At 32.6% G+C, this 18,286-nt stretch overlaps 1 long non-coding RNA gene across 1 annotated transcript in view; it reads right to left on the reverse strand.

Annotated features, from left to right (window-relative positions):
- The window catches only part of LOC137392781 (uncharacterized), a 37,145-nt gene that overhangs the window by 8,667 nt on the left and 10,192 nt on the right, over positions 1-18,286 (reverse strand). The window contains exon 4 of the long non-coding RNA XR_010978248.1: positions 17,408-17,551. This is a non-coding gene — a long non-coding RNA (uncharacterized lncRNA). The remainder of the gene's footprint in view (positions 1-17,407; positions 17,552-18,286) is intronic.

The following is an 18,286-nucleotide window of genomic DNA, read 5'->3' on the forward strand; positions in this document are numbered from 1 at the left end:
AGCAATTATTAATAAAAAGGGGTGGCTATATACATGTATGAGCTACGCAAAGTAAAGTGAGATGAGTTTTCCAATCTTTAAAACTATATGTAAGCTTTCCAACAAAAGTAGTCAACGGCCAGCTATAGAATATTTCTAAAAAAAAAGGTTAGTTCAAATTAGCGATCCCAATAGAACAATAAGTAGGTTATTGCACTATTGCTATTGCTATCTAAAATTATTTTGTTACAATGCAATTTCTAAAAAGACTTGTGTAGTTTTTTAAACAAAATTACAAATTGACAAAACAGGAATTTTGGCTCGTGAGCTTCCTTGAGTAAAAGACCAAAAGTAATAACTTTGTCAGCAGTAATAAAAACAGTTGACAAGGATCTTCAGGCAATTTTGCAAGTGTGCTTTTGCGAATTTTCAACAAGGGATCTACCAGTTGGTAATTATTGGTGCTCAACACAAGTTTTTGTTTAATTTTGTATCTAAATTTTCCGAAATATTTTTGCAAATTGGTATCATTCCTGCAGACCTTTTATTATTGTGAATTTTATAAGCAATTATCAGCCTCTCTTGCTTCATATAAAATTAGCATTGTAATTAAAACTGTTAAATATTTTTCAGTGTAGTATGTTATGGAGAGCATATCTTAAGAGAACAAATTTCTTCTCTGGATGAGAGACTGTGTAAAAGTCGCAAACCATATAATCTTATTATTGCCTGCGAGTAACCGTATTGCATAACTTGCTTTGTTCTATTAATAGATCTTGTTGCTGTTTGATGTTGCATCATGATTACCCGGGCCCTTGCTGCTTAATATTTAGCAGAAAATAAGTGGAAAGTAATAATATTTACTTGGTTCAGGAGATTCTCTAACAACACTGAAAGTATACCAAAACGACGGATATTAAACAAAAATTATTAGAAAAACAACGGCACTAGAAAACAACTTAGCAATAATCGCTCACTATTAGAATTCTTGCTGTGCAAGCCGTTACATCAACCGAACTATCTAATGTGATGCAAAAGAAAAAAACTTTGTGAGTGTGATATTCCAACAATCAACCTTGAGAATCATGCATTTTGAGTTTAAAAGATTTTTCCAATTGCGATTTAAATTAAAAACTAAAGCAAATCAGTAAATACATGACTTCAAGCCTTCCATAGTTGGGGGTGATATAATTATATTGTCTATCATAATTTTCTTCTGGTATAAGTTGCTTATGGTTAAATTGCATATAAATTGTCAAAATAATAAATTTCTCTTGAGAAATTGAAAAAGGTTTCATAAGAAAGATCCTTCATATTTGTTTTAAAATATAACTGTTCAACTCTTTTTAAATTCGATAGTCTGATTAAAGAATTAATTTGTGTTCCATATTACAGGTTGTTTTTCATAATGTTATCAAATAAATCATTTGACAATATTGCCCTATGTCAGTATAGCGTATGATAATAGTAGTCTATGGGAACAACATTAATTTAGATGAAACATTTTAAAAATATGATTTGTGTTGATTGTTAGCTTTTGTTCATTTTATTTTTTCTATTTAAGACGCATGTGATAACTCTTTGGAAACTATGCAGTGATTTGATGCACTGCGAAAGCTGTTTAGATAGGCAAATATGTACGCATTTCCTTAAAAAATGGGCTTAGTGAAAATCATGTGATCTGAAATGAACGTGAGCATGACTATCATTAATCCAAAACAAATGTAATATTTCCTGTTTGAGGCTAGCTAGGTGATGTTGCAAATAAAGTTTAAAACCTGGCACCTGGGTAGATTCTTAAAAACTATTTGCAGTGTCTGGAGATTTTGAAACCACCATAGCATTTACAACATGTCTCACTTGCTGAGTCTGCTTGCATTTTAGCTAACCATAAAGCTTTGCGCAGAATAAAATACTGTAGAGCAAAGTAGACAGAAAATACTAAATTCATCGAATATTTGTAAATTGTATATGCTAGCAAGAGCAAACTTTATGAGAGTAAACATTTGATTTGTCTTTGATTGGTGTATAAAGCATCGAATGTTATAATCTTGTTATTGTATATGACCAGCAGTACTGAATAAGTTTCTTTGTTCTCCAGATTTAACTCCTGCTTCTTTGATATTACATAATCATAAGCGAGACACTACAGGCTCAAGGTATGACAGGCAAAGATTGAGAAGCGATAACATGTTGGGTCAGACAAATCGCAAACAGCATCAAAATTTCACTAATGCCGTGAGACATTTTCAGAGTAATTATGGAAAAAAGAGCAACTATCAGTAACACAAAGTACAATTAGATGGGTTTTCCAAACATTGAAACTGTAGATAAAATTTACAACCCAAGTTGTCAATGACCAGTTATAAAATAATTCTCATAAAACTGATTAGTTCAAATTAGCAATCACAATAACAATAGAACAATAAGTAAATTATTGCACTATTGATATCTAAAATTAGTTTGCTACACTGCAATCTATAAAAAATTCTTGCGAATGTCAAATAGGATGTTTCCATGTGAAATATTTGACAACATTGATCTATGTCTGTATAGTTTATGACAACAGTGATCTTTGTGTGCAACATCAATTCAGATGTAATATTTTGCAAATATGATCCGGCTTGATTATTACAGGTGGTTCACTTTATTTTCTCTATTTAAAACATATAACATTACTCTTTGGCGCCTGAGCAGTAATTTGATGCATTTTGAAAGCTATTTATATTGGCAAATAAGTACGCATTTTCTTAAAAAGATTGGCATAGTAAAAACCATGTGATTTAAAGTGAACGTGAACATGAGTATCAATAATACAAAACAAATACAATTTGTTCTGTTTGAGGCTAACTGGGTGATATTGCAAAGGAAGTTCAAAATCCCGCGCCTAGGTAAATTATTGACAAATTATTTGCAGTGTCTGTGAAATTTACAAGCTACTATTTTATTAAAAACATGTCTCACTCACTGCATCTGCTTGGTTTTTAATTAACAATAAAGCCTTGTGCCAATAGAATATTATAAAATGGATTAAATGGAAAATAATAAACTCATTGAATATTTGTAAATTGTATATGCTATTGAGCACAAATTTTATGGAAGTAAACATCTTATTTGTCTTTGATTTGGTGTGTAAAGCATCCAATGTTATAATCTTGTTATTACAGATGACCAGCATTACTGAATAAGTTTCTTTGTTCTCTATATTTACCTTGTGGTTCTGCGATGTTACATAATCAAAAGCAAGACACTACAGGCTAAATGTATGACAGGCAAAGGTTGAGAAGCGATATCACGTTGGCTCAAATAAATCTCAGATAGCACGAAAATTTTACCAATGCTGTGAGAGTTTTTTAAAGTAACTATTAAAAAAACAATCAACTGTGACCAACAAAAAGTTAAAAAGTCAGTTTTTCAAACATTAAAATGTAGGTAAGCTTTCTAACAGAAGTAGTCAATGGCCAGCTATAGAATAATTCTTATAATACTGTTTACTTCAAATTAGGAATCACAATAACAATAGCATCATAATTAAATTATTGCCCTATCGCTATTGATATTTAAAATTAGTTTGTTACAATGCAATCTATAAAAAATAATTGCAAAGTTTTAGGAACAAAATTAAAAATAGCATCTACTATAGATTTACAAATACTACAAATAGATCTACTATTTGGTATTTTCTGGTGATCAACAGAATTTTTGGTTTCATTTTGTGTTTTAATTATAAAAAATGTTTTTTTTTATATTGGTCTAACTTCTTTAGATTTTTTATTGTTGTGAATTTTTACAAATAGGTAGCAGCCTCTCTTGCTTTATATAAAACAAGCAGATTGCCCGATTTTGCATGGGTAATAAAAATGACGTTTTTAAATAAAGCTTTGTTTTATTTCTGCGTACTGCATTTATTTCTGTGTACTGTTTATATATTTGTGTAATTCATACTGTGCCTGTTTCAGTCCTACTACAGCTCTCTACTGATTGCAATATTCTTGCTTAGCATATCAATCAAGCTTATGCGAGAGTCATGTAAGTTATGCATTGTTATGTTAAAACAATGCATACTTGTTATAAATAAACATACAATAAAAGACAAAAAGACGCTGATATTTATATATAGATTTTCAGTATGCATTGCTTATTTGCTGAGACGTTAGCTAAGCGCATTTGGCTTTGTATCGTATAACAAACAAAGTTTCATGCATTCACTGAACCGTATTAGGCTCTTACATATATACATTACTGAAATCCAGCTAAAATTATATATGATGAATACTACAATAAAATTAAAAAAATTTTTATCTTTTGCATTCCCATGAACGAAGTAGTAATAAACATTAAAAAAATCATTCATGTCGACGATTTTTTGTGTTCAGTATTTCATACCCATTTAACACCCCAAAAAATCTTTTTATTGTTTGCGAGTATACAAAAAAACTTTGTATACTTAACTTTTTGCCAATTTCATGTGCTCGGTGGACAATTTCATGTGCAGTCTCATGTGCACACTTTCATAATTATGCTATTAAAAGTTATGCATGACTTCATTTCTACTTCAAACTCAGTTCAAAAGTTCCATAGTTGTCTATGAAATCTTTGTTGAGTAATAAATATACATATTATGACACTTTTTTAATTTACTTTTAGGAACTATTAATTCTACACATGTATGATGTACAAAGGATAACTCAGCATTAGGCCATTAGCGATTGGCATAAACAGACAACAAATTTAATTACGTTACTGAATTAATTTTGTTGCCGTATCTCGTTTTATACTGCTAGCAATGCCAGTCATCAACATATTTACATTGCGTCAGCATGAGTTAACTATTATAAACAAAAGTAAAAAGAACAAGTGAGGTGATGACAAGCACTTTTTCAAAAATCCAAAAGCCAAAAATAATTAAATATATTCATTAAATGTTGGCACTGCTGCTTAGTTTTGCACATTGATAACCGCAATTGATTAAACTTGAAACTTGTATAATTCCATTGTTTTCAAGCCATACATAAAAAGCAAGCATAGGGACATAGGAGTTAAATTACAATCAAGCTTTAGATAAAAAGATTGGTATTGTCAACATACTCAATATAAACTTGATGAAATATATATATTTTCTAAAACAACTATAAGTATTTTCAATGAGGAGCGATAAATGTATGGCAGAATTTTCCATCTAGCTATTTCATTCTCAAAAGATATACTACCTTGTCAATCTTTGTAATTGACTCTGATCTTTTAGTAGCAACGAAAGTTTTTTAAGACTATGTGAAATTAACCTGAGATTTTATGCAGCTATAACTTATGTAAGAAATGTACGTAATGAATTCAAACAAATCTTTTGAATAATAAAGCGCAATTTTTTTTAATTGCGTATAAACTACAACCATACTAAAATGAAAGCTAATAAGTGAAGAAGGATGCATATGTGAGAATATTTGAAAAAGTACAAGAGCTCTCAAGGATTATTAAAGGCCTGAACTATTGAAGGAAGCAAACGAGACCCACTTTCAAATGTCTGCTGAGCGTGTATAACTGCTGACCAAATACATTATAATGTAAAAAAAACTTTGCAAATGCTTAACTACAAAATACATTTGTAATGCAGAAGAGCAAATATAGCCTTTAGCTAAACATAAGTTCAAAAATAGTGTAAACGCTCAATTTGCTTCCGAAGCTACATTAAAAAAAACTCACAAATATTGTGACTTTTCACTCACAAATATTGTGAGTTTTCATCTCTTGTAATTTCATTCTTGTAGAAACTCGCAAATATTGTGAGTTTTTACAAGGTAGAAATTAGCTCCCCAATAAGATATAATGTCCCCAATTGTTAGGTAAAAAGTTTCTATGAGAAGAAAACTCCGAAAATATTTGCCTACTAACAAATGGAAACAAGTCAAATGTGTGTGAGAATTTAACAAACTTTATGGGGACTTACATATTTTTTCACACACCCACACTCACAGATGTTCTCGTACAAATGCAGGCAATTGGGGACAGTGCTCAGATTTTGTCGGGAGTTGGATTAAACTATATATTTTTTAGTTTTTTATAAGAAAAAAGGGTTTAAAAGATTGGGGACGTCCCCAATTTCCGAACGTCCCCAATTTGTCTGTTAAATTCCGGTGTGAGTCCCCAATTGCATGCATTTACAAGTTCACGCACGCACACACGCACACACAAATAAACTAGGTCAGTGTTTCATAGTCTAATTCTCTAAGGGTCCTAAAAACTGCTAATGCTATTAAAAATACTTAGAGATAAAACTATTTAGTAAGTACATACTCAATGGTTGTTGTGTATAGCAAGTAGTAAACACAAATACATCAGTAGTATGTAGAGAGCAGATCTACACAAAAAAGTGACGGATCCAGCGGGGGGATAGAAAAAGGGGGTTGCGAATTAAATTGGCTAGGGTGTAGATTGAATTGCGTGGACTTGAATGAGATGTTGGGGTTTGGGGGGAAATTGTGGTGTAGAGTAGGGGGTTGAATTCAAGGGGGTATGGATCCGCTCCTGGCGTAATCGGCGGATTATCTGTGGATGAGTCATCCGATTAGTGGGGTATGAGTCATCCGATTAAACGTGGATTATCGCGGGATTAGTCGGGGGAATCGTTGCGGATTAGTCGGCCGAATCGTCGCGGATTATCGGTGGATTAGTGGGGTGAATATCTGGGACATCGAGGGCTGGTTGGTTTTCCGGAGTAGATCTCGCGGATTATCGAGGAGAGCGAGAGATTACCGGATAAGTGAGGGGGTTAATATCTGGGACACCGAGGGGTTGATTTTCCGGAGAATGTTATATATTTGGTTGAATGAGAGATAAGTTTTTATTATAAAATATAAACTATAAATGTTACAAAAAATTCAAAATCATTCTGTCATTCGATTTAAAAAGGAAAGTTTTGGAATACATCTTTCATCAATTTCTGTGTCACATCGAAGAACTAAAATAAGAGTTGATTTTCCCAAAGAATTGAGAAACTGAACAGGAAGTAACAAATCTAATCCTTCATTATTTCCAATATTATCATATATGAAGCTATCTTTAGGTGTAGTAGAATTTGAAATAGGCTGAAGATTACAGATAAAGTCAATATCTTGAAAATTCGATCCTGGAGGACATTGCAACATTGAAAGAGTAGAGTTATATCCACATAATTCTCCTCTGTAGAATAATTTGAAATCAATTAGAATATCGATTGTGGAATTTTGAACTGAATATTCACATTCAGAATATGTTAGAACTTGCTCCGATGAAGCTGACACTATAGGATTAAGGTATAGGTGTTCTCCATCTGTTTCATCTTCATTTAGTAGTTCTTTACACGCAAATCTGTGATTGCCTGGTAATGGATAACCACAATGAAAGTAGTCCGATGGAAATATTCTTCCGCATGTTTCATTATTCTTGTGATATAAAGTAGTTTCTTCGAATGGAAGTAGTAAAGAAACTTCAAATTCATTGAGTGTTCTGCTTAAGCAGTTATTCGCATCGGTAACATATTGAATTCTTTGATTTCCATTTATTATTCCCGTAAACCGTAAAATGAGAAATATTATAATGTGCAAATTCATTATAGTCATAGTGTCTTTTTAAAATACTACTCTCTTGACTGAAGTAGGCAAAGAAAATGAATAAAAAGTATGTCAATATAATATATATAGTTCATTCTTCAAAATTATCTTGAAATACTATACAAAAAAGTTATTCAATTCTGTTTGATGACCCAATCCTTCTTGGATATGAAGTGATTAAATATAAAGAATTATGCAAAGTCTAACTGTGATGTTTATCAATTCTTCCCATTGATATGTAGGAGTTCACTGAAGTAATGATTTGTAGCTTGTTGATCATTGGTTTCTCCTCTCAAATATGGTCTTGTCAAATAAGTCTTGTTTCGGTTAATATTATGTTTGAAGGTGTGTTCCAATCAAGTGAGGATAATAATGATAGTTGGACTTTGTCACTCCTTGGTCCGATTTGAGCAGATTCCAAACACGTTCCAATATCGAGTTCGGCAAAAGTCTCATGAAGTTCTTGTCGAGTCAATCCTTCATTTCCATATTGTACTTGCATTATTCTAATACAATATTGACATCCTCGAGCTCCCTCAAAGCATCCACACTGACTTTCTAAATATGTTACGAAGCGTTTATAAATATAGAATCCGATAACATAGTAAAAAGTTTCTTCAGTAACTCTTCTGATGAATTTTTTTTGTGTTTTTCTTTACAACCACTCTTGATAATTGTCCATCCTTAAGATGAGCTGGAATAAACTCCTCTAGAAATATAACCGACATTGTTTCTGTTTTCTTCGTTTTTGGTTCCTTCACCGTTAGAGCTAAATTGAAGAATGGTGGAGAATTCTAGAGGAGTAGACTTAATAACATTCCGAATCCTTTTTTATTTTCATCCAACAGTTTTTTCATCTATAATTACATCATCAATTTCATGCTCGATTTCCTCTTCCAGTCTTTCTCCGATTAATGGAAATTGTGCTATATGAACGAGTCTTCTGAAGAGCAGTTGTTTCGTTTCATCACGTTGTGTAGGATGAGTCATGTAATGCCGAATTCTATTCCAAAGCACGGTTTCAAAAATCTTCTTCCATCGTTTTAAAATCTATCGCGATAAATGTGTTAATCCATTCTAAATCAACCTCTTTTCCAATTTTACCTTCTCGAATGGTAGCTTCAAGATCAACCCATTCAAAGATCATCTTTAAATCTGAGGGTGTTATCGATATTTCTTTTACACATATTGTTGATTCCAAACATTCCCTGCATTCCAACGCACTGCAGACACAGTTGGACTTTAATCTTTTCAATGACACAACTTTTCTAAAAGCAGCTGTTCCTAGAATGTAGTATAAACATTCCTCGGTAAGATGTGTACGAATTTGTTCATTTTCGTCAAGTTGAACCAAGATGTTATCCGGGATTATTTCTGCAACCTCGAATGGAACAAAATCTTTAATCAGAATGTTTTGAGCCATGTTACTATGAGAAAGTCTACATTCGAAATGATTTTACATTGGATAGTATATTGAATTTATATGAGCTTAGTTATATATTATTGATATTGTATATACAAAAAGAAGAGCCAATGAAGAAAATAAAATTTTATAGTATAAGTTGTATTCAGATATTCGTATTGGTGAAAATTAATTGAAACTTCTTTATATCCATATGTTTTATTCCATCGATGTAGAATGTAACTGTATTTATGTTAAAATACAATGAGACAAATGAAGCTGTGTAGGGATGCTAATGTCATTATATTTCCATATAAGTATACATGTTACAAAAAATATCGTGAGGATTGTATATCACAAGATTGTCATCTGTTGATAAAGTCATGATGGATATATCACAGTAACGGATAAATTGAAGTTCCATTCGTACAGCATTCTTTTACTAAAAACTCATTCAGGCTTTCACTCATCCATTCTTTTGGAATAATATCAATCAGTTATGTTGTCGCCAATCAATATAGATAAAGTATCAATCTGACGTTCAGTCGTTCTTTTGTCTTGAATAATTCGATTTCTTATAATTTTTAATTCATTTTTCATAGTTTCTGGGATTTTTGAAGATAAAGATAATACTTCTTCGGTATAACATCTCCGAAGAGAATAAATGGGAAAGGCATGATTTTGATCTAAAAATATTTTTTGGTATATCATTGCAGTTGACATGGATGGAGAAATTTTTGGGGAGTTTGATGCTGGATGATTGTCTATCGGTGAAAGTGATGTGGCATGATTGTCTAATGCTAAAAGATTAGAAGCGCTATCCTGATTTTTCGACATTTTGGAAATGGTGGTGGAAAATGATAGCTCTTTTCTTAATGGAAGTTTAAATTTTTCAAAACTGCGTTCAACTGAATATTTTGGATTTGAAACGAACTTATATTTCTTTAAATTCTGAGTTAACATTTTTTGTGGAAAATTTTGATTAGATTTTATGTTAAAATAGTTTCCAAAATGTGAAGATATAAAATCCATGTAATCGTGAAAACCAATTTCATCCACAATAAAAAACTTATAAGAGGATCTAGCCAAAACTGTGGTTGCAGCACATTTGTATTTTCCTTTTGATTTCTCTTTCAAATGTTTTTGGAGTAAATCCTTTGAATTAAATAAATTTGAACAAATACATCCATATAAAACTAAGTGTTTAAAGAAGTGTACTGCAACCCTCTGATGTTTCTCTGTGGCTGAAGAATGACAACACTGTTTCAAACACATACAACATTCTATTGAACTAACACCTCCATCATGTTTCAATTTATCCGCTCTCTGTGCTATATCCATCATGACTATAAGCGTGCTCAGCCGCACCATTAAGAGAGCTTTGTTTTCTACATCTACAAAAGAAAGAAAACATTTTTTGTTATTTAAATCTTCATTGAAATGAAGATGATAATAATTGTGTAGTTTATCGTGTTATGTATATTTTAGACTTACAATATCTGCTCTTTCCGTGGAGTTGAACAACTTCCATGTCTCCAAGGACTCTTGGGGAGTGGGAAGTTGTGCCAGTCTTCTTCATCAGATGAATCATTCGAAATAGGAGCTACAAAGTACAAGATGAAGAAAGATGAGTGTAATGTTTTATCTGGTAGAAAGAAATTGAATGTTAGTAACTTTACTTAAAAGAAAAATTAAATTTACTTACGTCTAGAAGAAGATGATGACTTTCGAGGAGTTCTTTTTTCTACAATTTAAAAAACCAACAATGAAAACAGTTTTTTGTATTTCCATATGAGTGGATGAATAGCGTGAGATAGTAACTAAAAAGAGGATCAAAGTTGTATAGGATGAATATCAATATAATGTTATAACTTTGACTTACTTAGCAAAGCTTTTCCTTTCTTTTGTCTGGATGGTGTAGACATCTCATCATCCCCTTTTTCTACAATTCGAATATTAGCGATGAGACTGCCAGTTTTACATTTTCCTGTACAATCTATACATCATCCAAAACTACTTGATTAGATGGTATAAATTGGGAGATATTGGTTCCTAAAATCGTATTAATATAAGTTTGACTTACAAATTAAAAATTAGTGGTGAGACTTCTAGTTTTACATTTCCTTGTACAATATATTTCCTTTCCAAGATCAGTTGACTAGATGGAGTTATTGATGACTACATAAAGTAACCCATTTAAACTTACCTATGATTTTGTTCTCTGTTTCAGGTTCGAAGAACTTTTCTGGAGAATTAACTCTCTCCAGCTCCACAAATGAATCGAATATAGATCTTGGATGCGATGTCGCTTTGGAAATGGACGGAGTGGATAAGTCTTGGAGTTCTCGAAAGTCATTAGCACTCTCGTCCCTTCCATGTACAGCTCTTAGCATGTTCTCAGTGGAAATCTCTCTAAATCAAAATTATGTAATTTTTGAGAATATAATTAATAGAACAATGTAAAATATGAATATATGATATCGATATGTGAATTTATAAAGTGTACTTACAGCAAAGATCGTTGTTGTTTATCCATTTTCTTTCTTTTGGAAATGTGATCTCAAAATCAAGATTTTGACGATAGTAGAATTATGAATATCACGAACTGAAGAATACCTTTTATAGTGAACCCAAAAAGATTAGTGGCTTATCTGAGTCATAATCCTACATGCGATGAATTCTTAATTTGTTTCCTTTGCACTTTTACTTCGGATTCAGGAATTATTCATCTCCACATAGAACTCCTATATCTGAGTCAGCTCTTCTAATTATGTTACTCATAACCTGTGGTCAATTCTTTCAAATCCTCTATTACTCATGAAAAATTCAATATTAGAAAAGCTAGGTAACTCAATTTTTGTAATTATTACAGCCATATTATGGTAAGAAGTTGGTTCTTTAATTTTCCTATGAGGTCTTGGAGAAACAATAAAATTTGTCATTTCCTTTCCTTGTGATTATCTGAATCATTTTTGAAGATTACACTTGTTGACTCATTGAAGCTGGAATATTAACTAACTCTTCGGAGCGATATCTATCAATATAGTCTTGAATGGGAATCGATTGTTGTAGAACTGGAAACTAAAAAAGTTTATTTTATTGTTACTTCGGAATTGGTCAGACATCACATGTTTTTTTTTCAAAAATATTGATTTGACTTCAACAATGTTGTAGTAGTTAATTCTTTACACATAGGAATATTGAGTTCTTTGGAACACCATTACATCACTGTTTATTCTCATTCTCAGTATTATTCAATCATTCGGTTTCATTTAACATTATTCTGAGACATCCGTATGAAACAATAAAGTTGCATGAAGAATTGTACTTGCACTCGCTCCAAGCAGAATATCTGAGTCGATTCCATGCAGAGCACAAGACACTGAACTACTTGGGAGACTAAATGAGTCAGAGCTGATAACAAATCCAATTGATAAAATTCTGAAATAAGTATATCTTGAAGTGGTGTTCGAGATTTTGCAAATGCTCTATTCGGTTATAAGTCGAAGTTACAGATTATGATTCACCATTCATAAAATGAAGGTAGGTTTGCGCAATAAGATAGACAGACTATAGGCGACATCACGTGACTTGAGGTAGGACGAGAGTTCAGTTATGGTTGTAAAGGCAAAGCCATTACGTAAACAGAAGTAGGTGCGTACGCTTGCTGATCCAATCATTAGCTGCATCCTATACATCAACAATGGTAGAGCACGTGCTTTTGTTTACGTTTTGACTACAACAATACGGTGGACTGCTCGAGTCGTCATTAGTTAATAACAGAGAATGTACGTATCGCCTCTACCCTATCTATCTCATTGGGTTGATGTAATTTTCCTGTTCATCAAGAAGAGACGAATCTTAAAATGGAATCCAAAACTTGAAAAACTTCTCAGTTGCTATCTATATGATGTAACCAATGACAAAAGCTGAACGACAAACGAATTGAATATTTCGAATAATTACAAAAAAAATTCACTCATTCAAATATTCCCCTAACTAATCCAAATAACACCAGAATCTACTCGCATCACATTCTAACTGATATCTTCAAAATATGGAAAAGACTGTGAAGTGATATATAACACACAATCTTTCGATAAAATCATGACAAAATACTTTTGGTAAAGAGAACCCTGTTATCATTCATCAATCTTTGAGAGAATAAATGATACATACTACATTTATTCAAAACAATACATATATTCATTTTCTTTATATTCTCTTCAAAACGAATACTTACCTATACCTACCTTAGTACAATTCCTCCATCTGTCCATTGGGCCTTCTTTTTTTTGCTCATCCCTCTATTTACTGGGCAAGAGACTGTTATGGAATGGTTAAGCCAAACCAAACAGGAGAATTCCATAGGCAAGCCTAGGAAAACAGTCAGGTCGAATGCCAAGGCGCTTGTCCACACGACAGCCTGAACACAGCGACACTCAACGAACTTAATCGCGAGTAGCCGGCTAACAGAATTCTAGCTGAAGCATACAAGCCTTATGGTATCAACGCTCGATTGCCCCAAAATCTCAATCTGTATATAAGTAGGCATCAGGAGCAGGACTAAGTGATGAAAAGGAAAATTACACTGAGCAAGCTTCTTATACAGGGTATTGAAGAATAGTGGCGTATCCAACAGAATCAATGAAGCGAAAATAGTAAACAGATTTTCGCGAAATTGAATTTCGCGAAAGTGAATTTCGCGAAATTACACATTATATATATATTATATAGTCAACTTTCGCGAAATTGAATTTCGCGAAAGTGAATTTCGCGAAATTACACATTATATATATTACATAGTCAACTTTCGCGAAATTGAATTTCGCAAAAGTGAGTTTCACGAAATTCAATTTCGCGAAATTACACATTATATATATATTATATAGTCAACTTTCGCGAAATTGAATTTTGCGAAAGTGAATTTCGCGAAATTGAATTTCGCGAAATCTGTTTATATATATCATTAGGTCACAAAATTAATGAACCACGACAACACTTCTACTTGTTATAAAACCTTCGAGCGAATATGCCTTTTCAATTCAGTTCATAACTTCACAATGAGTACCAGAGACAACAGAAAAAGGATATTTCAAGAACGATTACAATGTGCAGATAAATGTGTGAAGCGATGGGGTTACTGCTCTCATGGAATGGAAATAAGCGACCGGAAGCGAAAAGCTTGTCGATTTCTCTTACGTGAAAAGTTCTATCAAGATCTCAACGAAAGATTACGGTTTACAGTAAGTACTACAAATTCAATCTAGATGTTATGTAGGAATGTTACAATGAATCTTCTCTTCTGAGTAGTAACTATGTGTTCTAGGCTGATTGTATTCATTGCAATTGCAAACTCCAATATCTTAGCAAAGTGTATGTTATATCCCTACTCAGATTAAAACAGATAAATTTGGTTCTTCGGAGTTAATTGAATGAGTTGGTTTGAATGTATATTGTAGTCTGACTGTAATCAATGCTATTGTAGATTCCCATATCTCACCAGCAAAATGGATATATCCCTAAACATACTCAGAAAAGGATGGAAGAATTTGCTTCTTCAGTAAGTATTACATGTATTTATTTCCTTAGTTCAACTGAATGAACTAATTTGAATGTTTTAGTTTTACTATAAGTCCTATTTTGTCATAGTCTGTCTGTATGACCTATTGGGATAATCTTTCAGAAATATTGTTGAATTTCATAGTACGTGAAGTTGAGTCCTCAGAAGCTCCAATAACATAATATTTTCTTTTAAAAAGTGGTGGATCCATAACAGTGGTGGATAATTTCAGAATTTATGAAGTTTACAATCGAAGTGAATAATAAGAGGTTCTTATTTTAACCGAATTATCTAATCCGTCTGTAAACCCTATCGAGATTATCGAGCTCCAACTGACTTTATATACCATCCCTTCCGTAGCTCATCTCCTATATCATACTACCACTCAATATATATTCGAGTTCTAAAAATAACGTATAATTCCATTGCAGACACGTCATTCTCATTCGGGAACGGCAAAGAAAGAAAAGACGTACGAACGCCAACGCTCTCGCGGAGAAAACCTATACCTTAATCCTATAGTGTCAGCTTCATCGGAGCAAGTTCTAACATATTCTGAATGTGAATATTCAGTTCAAAATTCCACAATCGATATTCTAATTGATTTCAAATTATTCTACAGAGGAGAATTATGTGGATATAACTCTACTCTTTCAATGTTGCAATGTCCTCCAGGATCGAATTTTCAAGATATTGACTTTATCTGTAATCTTCAGCCTATTTCAAATTCTACTACACCTAAAGATACCTTCATATATGATAATATTGGAAATAATGAAGGATTAGATTTGTTACTTCCTGTTCAGTTTCTCAATTCTTTGGGAAAATCAACTCTTATTTTAGTTCTTCGATGTGACACAGAAATTGATGAAAGATGTATTCCAAAACTTTCCTTTTTAAAACGAATGACAGAATGATTTTGAATTTTTTGTAACATTTATAGTTTATATTTTATAATAAAAACTTATCTCTCATTCAACCAAATATATAACATTCTCCGGAAAATCAACCCCTCGGTGTCCCAGATATTAACCCCCTCACTTATCCGGTAATCTCTCGCTCTTCTCGATAATCCGCGAGATCCACTCCGGAAAACCAACCAGCCCTCGATGTCCCAGATATTCACCCCCACTAATCCACCGATAATCCGCGACGATTCGGCCAACTAATCCGCAATGATTCCCCCGACTAATCCCGCGATAATCGACGTTTAATCGGATGACTCATCCCCCACTAATCGGATGACTCATCCACAGATAATCCGCCGATTACGCCAGGAGTGGATCCATACCCCCTTGAATTCAACCCCCTACTCTACACCACAATTTCCCCCCAAACCCCAACATCTCATTCAACTTCACGCAATTCAATCTACACCCCTAGCCAATTTAATTCGCAACCCCCTTTTTCTATCCCCCCGCTGGATCCGTCACTTTTTTGTGTAGATCTGCTCTCTACATACTACTTACATCTTAAAACTGTTAAGAAACTCAGTGATTTGCAGAGGCCTTATACATGTATTTCTCAAAAAAGTACTCAACAAAATTAGTTAATCACATGCATTTACCAAAGCCACATTCATAACGTTTATTGTAGATTTATTTCATACCATCCACATTGCCTTTACAATAGTTTTGTGATACTGAAGCAACAGCTTGCATTTATCCATAGAAGCACTAGACCACTATAATTAGAAGGCAAAAACTAAAAACAAATCACATGAATAAAATAGTACATACTCTAGTTGACGACTGATAACTTTAGTAGATGTATTGAAAGAGGTGTTAGGAAATTTGAGACACTAAACCAATACACGTAGCCATTCTGGCTGTGTGTTAATTTAACAGTTAATAGTAGCAAACTCAATAAACTTAAAATTTACAGACCTGACAAAAAGAAACTGAAAAAAGCTATATGAATAAAAAGCCAAACTTTGACAAACTTGTTATAATTATTAGGTTTTTATATGCTCTTACACTCCAATATTCACTATCCTGACTACTATCAGATAGACTTGAGTGAGACCTACAATATTCCTATAAACGTTTCCAAAAGGTTCAGCAACAATTAGGTCTTTCCATTAAGTAACAAAAACCAAACAGACAAACAAGCTATTATCCTCAGGTGATTAACTACTATCTAATAAATGAATACCTCCCCGAATTATTTCATTTAACAGATTATAAAATATAGAGCTAGAAGTTTGATTGGGCTACCAAGGCATGAGTAAACCATATGATTTATATGGTTTACTCACTTTGCTGATACTAGTTACTAATAGTTAGTGGCTAACTTGTCTAAAACGATTTTCTCTAACCCTCTGAGTTTAATTTTCCTTTTTCTCTTTGTTCAAAATTTATTCACAGGCATTGTATCTCCGCTTTAGTGGGCATATTTACATCAACTTCAGAAAACCAATTCAATTTTTTTTCAGCAAGAAACTCAAAAGCAATTTTGCTACCAAAACTATCAGTTTTTGTTAAAAAGTGTCTCCAACATCTTTGACAGCAGCACCTTTTACAGATACTGGTCTAAAAATTAATTGGGAACATTTAATTGTAATACAGCTATTATAATTTACAATCTTACAAATTGAATGAATAGATGTGACATTAATCACATAACAAAAGGGTTACTAATGTTACTTTCACAACTGATGATTTTATTAGAAGTAATGAAAGAAGTAGTAGTAAAAGTTAGAGACTAAATTAACCTATATAACCATTTGGACAATTTGCTTATTTAGCAGCAGAACGTAGCAAATTGAATATACTTAAAATTTCCAAACCTAACACAAAGAAACTGAATAAAAACTATGTGAAAGCAAAAACCAAACTTGACAAATTTGATTATTTATTAAGTTTTAGAACCTTTTACCCTGACTGCTGACCCTGAGGCTCATCTATATCATTATCATTATTATGGTGTGTTGGTTGGAGGTTGGTGGATGACACAGATGGAGCAATATCAGCATCAGCTTCATATATCTCCTCATCATTACAGTGTACTGTTGAGTCAGACCTGTTGGAAAGACTGATAAGCACCTTCAAAGGAGAAACTGATTTGTATAGTTGTTCATAGTCTCTGTTAACATGCTGGAAATTCCACTGTCATACAGCCCACGACCAAAGAGATGGCCAGAGATATTGGCAAAAAAATAAAGGGTACTGATGGTTGAGAAATGCAATATTAGCAATCAAATGGCTCTGCAGTGCAATAGGATAACTGCAATGGTAGCTGTAATGTACTGGGTGTGGGTGTTATTATATACAACAATAAGCAATAATGAATGGAAAATATGTTTATATTTTCCCTCTGCAACAGGAGAAATGCAATATTGGCCAATATTAGAAGTAAAATGCACTGATATTCTTAGAATAATCAATTTTATTAATATAGTAATAATAGAAAACCAATACACAATTTTGTTTACATTTCAAAACGTCATAGGTAGCAATATCGAGAAGTGGTATTTATATAGGTTTTTAGAAAATTTATTTAAAAAGTGTTTGGTCATGACAAACAACAACAATGAAAGGAAAATATTACACGTTTATATCTCTCCCTTGCAATAGGAGAAATGCAATGTTGGCCAATATTATAAGTAAAATGCACTGATATTATTAAAATAACCAATATTGTTAATATAGTAATACAGCAATAATAGAAAACCTGTGAGCGTTAATGCGTCTCGAAGATTTCTGCAAATTGCAGCAAAATAAAAGCTGTTATAAAAGTGTTATAAAACTGTAGGCC

Source organism: Watersipora subatra, chromosome 4, assembly GCF_963576615.1.
Source record: "Watersipora subatra chromosome 4, tzWatSuba1.1, whole genome shotgun sequence".
Taxonomy (NCBI): Eukaryota; Metazoa; Bryozoa; class Gymnolaemata; order Cheilostomatida; family Watersiporidae; genus Watersipora; species Watersipora subatra.